The 7,739-nt window shown below is 48.4% G+C and overlaps 1 long non-coding RNA gene across 1 annotated transcript; it reads left to right on the top strand.

Annotated features, from left to right (window-relative positions):
- Positions 1 to 236: 236 nt before the first annotated feature.
- LOC138762689 (uncharacterized) lies at positions 237 to 2,335 on the top strand. Its single transcript, XR_011357055.1, has 2 exons — positions 237 to 581; positions 924 to 2,335. It is a non-coding gene; the product is annotated as an uncharacterized lncRNA (long non-coding RNA).
- Positions 2,336 to 7,739: the final 5,404 nt, after the last annotated feature.

Below are 7,739 nucleotides of genomic sequence, written 5' to 3'. Positions count from 1 at the left end.
CAAAAATGTTGGACCCAGTGTCACGAGGGTGGCCGGAATGCATTCAAGCAGTAGCAGCCACTGCAGCATTAGTGGAAGAAAGCCAAAAATTTACCTTTAGAAGGAGTCTGGTTGCATTGACTCCCTGGTTGTATTCATTTCCCACATTGTCAGAACCATTTGAATTCAGAAGTCTCACAGATGGTTAACAGACTCGAGAATTTTAAAATATGAGGCAATCTTAATGGAAAAAGATGACGTAACGATTTGTACAGATAAAAGTCTGAACCCTTCACAGTTCCTGTACTCGTCAGGAGAAGATTACGAACCAGAGGACTCAGGGCACAACTGTAGTGAGGTGGTCGAGCTGCAAACGTAAAGTCGAGATGACTTAGAAGAGGAGCATCTCTCGGAAGGACAACGGTGGTTCATAGATGGATCGTAAAGCTGTATAGATGGGAAGAGATACAGTGGATATGCTATTGTTGATGGAGTTACCGGAACCAAAGTGGAAACTGGGAGTCTGCCCGGCAGCTGGTCCACTCAGTCCTGCGAGTTGTATGCCGTAATGAGAGCCCTGGAACTATTGGAAAGGCAGGAAGGTACCATATATACTGATTTGAAATATGCGTTTGGAAAGAACGAGGGATGATAACAGCAAGAGGAAATAGCACTGGCTCGTGAGCAACTAATTGAAAAGACTTTAGAAGCATTAATCAAACCAGAAAGAATTGCCATAGTACATGTACCAGGACATCAGAAGGGGAACTTACTGATAGCTCTTCTCAGAATTTGGACAGCCCCACGACAGGACATTGGAATATCCCCTTACAAGATGTTATTTGGACTCCCATATTTGGGGCGGGTAGAAGGAATACCTACAGTCAAAAGTAATGATGTGTTTTTAAGGAATTATTTACTGGCAGTCTCTCGTTCTCTTGCAGATTTAAAAGCTAAGTGTCTGCTGGCGCAGAGCCCTCCTCTGGATTTCCCGATCCACTCTGTGAATGCTGGTGACTGGGTTGCAAATCGTGGAAAGAAGAAAAGCTTCAGCCCTGGTGGAACGGACCATATCTAGTACTGTTGACCATAGAAACAGCGGTCCGAATGAAGGAAAAGGGGTGGACACACGCTTCAAGAATAAAGGGACCAGTGCACCCACCACCAGCCTTAGAAAGAAGGAAAGAGAAGTAAAAAGGGACAGAAAAGAAAACTACAATAATGAAACTTTTATACTTACTATTTCAATTTGTACGTATACATATCATAGCTTTGTGTGTTGAACCTAAAAATTATTTTATCTCTCTATGTACTAATTATGCTAAGAACCAAAATCAAACAGATTGTTGGATATGTGCAAAAATACCACACCATGGCAAGTCAGGAGTCCCCTTAGTAGCAGTCCCACTCTCCCTACACGAATTATTTGATATATATTCCTTGCCCAGCAACAGTGATCCAACCACTGAAGATAAATACAAAGGGTGGTCGATACGACCAAAATCAACAAAGTCACCAACTACTCAGTCTGGAGAGTTGCTTCCTTTTTAGGAACCAACTAGGAGTTTCCAATTGCATGCAGAATTGGACCGTCACACAACTGCGAATCCCGTTGCCTGTAAATGGCACATATTGGGTGTGTGGACGTAAAATTTATTCATGGTTACCTGGGGTAAAGGAATATTGGAATCGGACAAAAGGGTTTAAATTGACTCCTACACCTAAAGGTTGGAGTGGATGTTGTTACCTGGCCTACTTAATTCCCCATGTCCATGTTCTTAACCAGCTACCTGTACTAGTCTCGTCCCATGGGCAAAGCAAAAGAAGGTGAACAATAATGCAGTTTAATCAGAAATACTTGGTAAAGAGAAAAAAGGAGGAAGTGTGAAAAATGGCTGAAAATGATTAAACTCGCACCATTCTGTGAAAAGTGATGGAATGCAAAGTATGTAGATAAAAGCTTGAGAGTAGACAGCACTGGCTAGTGGGCCCCTTCTTATCAGGAGCACCAAGGATGCAAGGATCTGGTTCAGGCTGTACAGTGACCTAAGGTAGTCTATAGCTAGTACTACACTTGTTTAATAGAGACATGAATACGCCCTAAGGAGGGAATGAACTAATTAACATAACATGTGATGTATGAAGAAGGAGGAACTGAGTGATACTTGGATTGATGGAAGTGAGAAGAAGAATATTGTAATGTACTAAGATTCTGATTGGAAGAAGGTAAATGAAGGTGGGGTGATATTCAGCCCAGGACTGTACAAAAGAGTGATGATTCTGAACCTCTGGCATGTCTCCAGACCAGAGGCACCCAACCCTGCAGACTCGAAATAAAACTAAACCTGTTCTCTAAGACTTTGTCTCCAGAGTAGTGATTGTGAACACTTTATATTTCACAATTTTCAAACAAAATGGCACTGGCTTTGCTCTGCATCAACTGATACCTCTCTGTAACTCTGCACTTTTGTACTGTGCTTCACTTGTTCTACAATGTACGGGATGTCTAACTGGTCTGCTACAAAACAACCTGTCACTGCATCTTGACAGATAATCTTGAACATATTAGTTGCCCTTATGCTGTGCAAAAATGTGAAATGGTAATTTTGATTGATCCAGAGATGCAAGTTTCAAGTTTGCAGCAAATGCAGTTTGTGAGCAAATGGGAACGGTGACCTTTAGGAAGAATTTGATTAGTGAATTAATGCAAATTATGGGTGTAATCATTCTGCCATCTTATCTTTGCTGCTGTATCACACAACTTTCATATTTAAGTCTTCCAAATGGTCCTGTAGTGAGTGATAAGACCTGGTGGAGCTTCTGAGGACATTTCTGCTAATTGACTTGGTTAAGGATGGGGAGGGTTAGGGGAAATCTGATCTTGGTGTCATGGGAAGAATAAAAGGCATAAATGTAAGGTTTTGCAGAATCAGACGCCCACAAGGTAAAGACTGTACAACAGGCTTTAATCCACAAAGAATTCCATAGAGCCAGGCTGGTTGTAGCTGCAGTAACTCTGAGTGAGCCCGGCACAGGCTTATAACTTGGAGGGTGATTGACACCTAATAGGGTGGGACTTGACCCATTCAGGCTGACTGATTGACAGCCGGCCAGGTGTTGTCCCGTCCCCTTACACTCCTGCAGGTACAGAGGTTTCCCGCAGTAGGCTGGTGGTGAACCACCACATTCACCCCCATCTTTAAAATTGTCCCTGGTGGGGGTGGTGCAGTAACAAGGAATCATACCCACTATACAAAATACAATATTTACAGATTGAGATGATCCAGCGGCCGCTGGGGTCTCTGTGACCATCATAGGACTGGCTCCTGGTCACTGGTTGGAGGGGAAGTGGGGGGGCTGGCGGCAGAGGTCTGTGTGACTGGTGTGGTACAGCGCAGAGGGGTTGCCTAGAGGGCCAGGGTCGACGTGAGAGAGTCATATTGGATGGGTGGGGGGTAGGTTCATCCCCCAGGGCTGAAGCAGGGCCCTGGTGGTCAAGGAGGTCCTGTGTGCCCCATAACTTCCTGGGGATGGGGATGTATGCCTGGTCAGCGTCAACCTGGGCTGATGCAGGCGCACCGGTCCCAGGGATATGAGCCATGCTGGAGGGACATTCTAGTCGCTGACTTCCTGGGGTATGAGAACAGACGTTCATGAGGGGTCCCATTGGTAGCCGTACACAGCAGTGACCGAATGGCATGGAGTGCCTCGGCAAGGCGTCCTGCCAGTACTCAACGGCCCTTTCGACTTGAGAGCCAGGAGGACTGCCTTCCAGACAACCTTGTTTTCACATTCCACTTGCCCATTGCCTCTTGGGTTATAACTCGTCGTGCAGCTAGTCGCGATGCCCCCCGCCGTCAGGTACTGGTGTAGCTCTTCATTCATGAAACTAGACCCCCAGTCGCTATGGTTGAAAGCGGGGTCATCAAACATGGTGAAAATCTGCTCCAGGGCCCTGATGACGGTGGCCATGGAGGTGTCCAGGCAAGGGACACTATGAAATCCATGCCAAGACGCTCAAAGGGCTGAGTGGCGTTTACGACATGGGCCTGGGGTGGGCGGATAAATGGGGTTTACACACCGCACAGAACTGGCAGGCCTCGGTCATGTCCCTGACGTCCCTGATGGTACGCAGCAGATTCCGGGACTTAATGTAATGGTACAACCTGGTGACACCCGGATGGCAGAAGGACTCATGCAGTGCCTGCAGCCTATCGTCATGCATAGACACGCAGGTCTGAGAGAGAGCATTGGGGGAGTCGTTAAACTTCCCAGGATGGTACTGGATGTCGTAGCTGTAGGTTGCCAGCTCGACTCACTAGCACAGGATCTTGTCGTTCTTGATATTGCTCTTGTGGGTAGTGTTAAATATGAACACCACACCCTGCTGGTCTATGAGGAGGGTGAATCTCCTGCTGGCCAGGTAATGGTGCCAGTGGTGGATCGCTTCCACAATCACCTGGGCCTCCTTTTCAATGGCAGAATGCCCTAGCTCGGAGCCATGGAGGGTCCTAGATAAGAAAGTGATGGGGCTCCCCCCCTTGGTTGAGTGTAGTGGCGAGGGCTACCTCAATAGCCTGCATCGTGGTGTCCGTATTGTCCTGCCTGATGCGAATAAAGGGTGCCTGCGCCTTGGGTGGGAGGGGAAAGGTTGTAGCTTGGGCCAGTGGGCGGAGCTTGTCTGAGAAGCGGGGGACCCATTGTGAGTAATAGGAGAATAGGCCAATGCCCCTGTGGAGGACCTTTAGCTTGGGGGCGAAGAGGTAGCTCCATTAATGGGCACATCCTTTCTGGATCTGGGCCGACGACCCCATGGGCCACGATGTACCCCAGGTACAAAACACACACTTCTCCTTGTTGCAATTGAGGTTCAGGTCCCCGGCCATATGGAGGAATTTTTCCAGGTAAGCATTGTGGTCCTGCTGGTCACAGCCACAGATAATGATGTTATCCAGATAAAGGAACGTCGCCTTAAGCTTGTGCCGGTCTACCATGCGATCCATCTCCCGCTGGAAGACGGAGACCCCATTCGTGACCCGAAAGGTAACTTGGCAGAACTGGTACAGGCGCTTGTCTGCCTCGAAGGCGGTGTAGGGCTTGTCCTTCGGGTGGATGGGAATTTGGTGATAAGCTGACTTCAGGTCAATCGTGGAGAAAATCCGGTAGCGAGCTATCTCATTGACCATGTCGGCTATCCTTGGCAGGGGGTAGGCATCCAGTTGGGTGTACCGGTTAATGGTCTGGCTGTAATCCACGACCATCCTCAGCTTACTTCCCCCTTTGATCACCAGGACTTGGGCTCTCCAAGGGCTGTTACTGGGCTCCAGGAGTCGCCGCACCTCCGCCTTGATGAAGTCTCTGTCTGCGGTGCAATAGTGCCTACTTCTAGTGGTGATTGGCTTGCAGCCTAGCGTAAGATGTGGGAAGAGCACCAGTGGGGTGATGCATGGTGTGGAGAAGCCGCAGTTTGGCCGGGGCTGGTAGGTTGGCACGCTGTGTAATATGAAAGCAAGGGTGACACTCTGCAGGTGGCACTGGAAATCCAGGCCCAGGAGAACTGGGGCTCAGAATTTGGGCATGACCAGGAGCCTGAACCTCATGTATGTCTTCCCTCCCACAGTTATATCAGCCAAGCAGCGCCTGAGGGTACCAACAGTTTTATCTTTGGTGGAGAGGGCGATCGAGCAGGTGGTGGGTGGACTTTTAATCTCAGGGAGTGGACCATGCTCGGGTGAATGACAGTGCTGCCATTGTCAAACAGGCACTTTGTTATCTGCCCGTTGACTTGCTGTAAAAAGGGGGGTAGAGTTCCCGAGGTTGTGAGGGATGTCCCTGGTCAGGGTGGTGGCAGCCAGGACCATCTCTGGGTCGGAGTTGTCGCTCTTTGGTTGCGTGCAGAAATTTATGGCATTCAGAGAGCGTGAGGAGCATCGGTAGGGTAGCCTGGTCATCACCTGTGTTGACCACATTGACGTTGGTTGTGGGGTGTGGCATGTGTCAACCGATAACATCCAGAGGCGTGAGGTGCATCGGTGGGGCAGTCTGGTCATTGCCTGTATTGTCCCCGTCGTCGTTGTCATCGGGGGCCCTCCATATTGGCCACTGCCTGGCCCAAGATGGCGGTGGCACATGGGTGTCCGCCGCATGGCTGGCCTCCTTCCCCAGCTGTGTTCGTTGAGCTGGGGGAAGTGACGTCATCTGGAAATGACTACACCCCCGTGAGCTGGAAGTGGCGCACTGAGTGAGTGGGGCACTGAAGGAGTGGGACTTTCAGCCTTTGGCTCAACAGGCTTAAACAAAAGCAGGCGAGGAGAAAGGTAAGTGGCATTATTTTAGCTCAGTCATGCCTATGGGGTTAGTGCTTTCTATTGGATGTCAGATATGGGAACCATGGGTGAGTCCCACCCTCCCAAATAGCCACATCTGCGTCAGGTGCACCGAGATGCAGTTCCTTAAGGACCGAGTCGGGGAACTGGAGCTGCAACTTGAGGACCTATGGCTGGTAAGGGAGAGTGAGGAGTTGATAGATTCAACTTTCAGGGACATAGTTACCCCAAGACCAGATGTGTCATGTAAGTGGGTAACTGTCAGGGGAGGGAAGAAAAATACCAGGAAAATGGAGAGCACACCTGTGAATATTCCTCTCAGTAACAGGTATATTTTGTTGGATGCTGTTGAGGGAGATGACCTGACAGAAGCTGGCAGCAGTGACCATGTCGCTGGCACTGAGCCTGGCATGGTGGACCAAAAGGTAAAGAGGAATGCAATGGTCAATGGGGACTCCATTGTCAGAAATACAGACAGGAGATTCTGTGAGCCAGATAGGTATGCCCGCATGGTGTGCTGCCTCCCTGGTGCAACGGTGCGGGATATCTCAAATCAGGTCCAGGGTATTCTAAAAGGGGAAGGCGAACAGCCTGATGTTTTGGTACATGTGGGTACCAATGACATAGATAAAAAGAAGGAGGAAGTACTGAAAAAGGATTACAGAGGGCTAGGACAGAAACTAAGAAATAGGACAGCCAGGGTGGGGATCTCTGGTTTGCTACCTGTGCCAAGTGCAACTGAGGATAAAAATGGAAGGTTAAGAAAAATGAATGTGTGGCTGAGGGGCTGGTGTAAAGGACAGGGTTTTGGCTTCTTGGATAATAGGGATTTCTTTTGGGGAAGGCATGACCTCTACAAGAAGGATGGGTTACACCTAAACCCAAAAGGGGTCAATATATTGGCAGCTAGGTTTGGTACAGCCGTCGGGTGCAGTTTAAACTAATTTGGCAGGGGGGTGGGAACCTGTATGATAGGGCAAAGGACAGAAAAGATAAAACAGGAAAAGTTAGGTTAGGCAGCGAAAGTAAAAAATCAGTAAGAGCAAGGAGGGTGAAAAAAGCAAATCTGAAGGCTTTATATCTTAATGCAAGAAGTATTCGGAACAAGGTAGATGAATTAGGTGTGGAAATTGAGATAAACAAATATGATTTGATTGGGATTACAAAAACATGGCTGCAGTGTGGGCAAGCCTGGGAACTTAACATCCAGGGGTATATGATATTTAGGAGGGATCGGCAAGAAAGAAAAGGGGGTGGGGTAGTATTGATGGTGAGAGAAGGGACCGACACAATTGACAGAAAGGATATCAACTCGGAAGATGCGGAATCTATATGGGTAGAACTGAGGAATAGCAAGGGGCGGAAAACGTTAGTGGGGGTGGTATATAGGCCTCCAAATAGTAGTGTAGAGGTGAGGGAAGGCATTAAAAGAGA

Source organism: Narcine bancroftii, chromosome 5 (genome assembly GCF_036971445.1).
Source record: "Narcine bancroftii isolate sNarBan1 chromosome 5, sNarBan1.hap1, whole genome shotgun sequence".
Lineage (NCBI taxonomy): Eukaryota > Metazoa > Chordata > Chondrichthyes > Torpediniformes > Narcinidae > Narcine > Narcine bancroftii.
The sequence above is the reverse complement of the archived record's forward strand: the minus strand, read 5'-3'. Positions and strand labels throughout refer to the sequence as shown.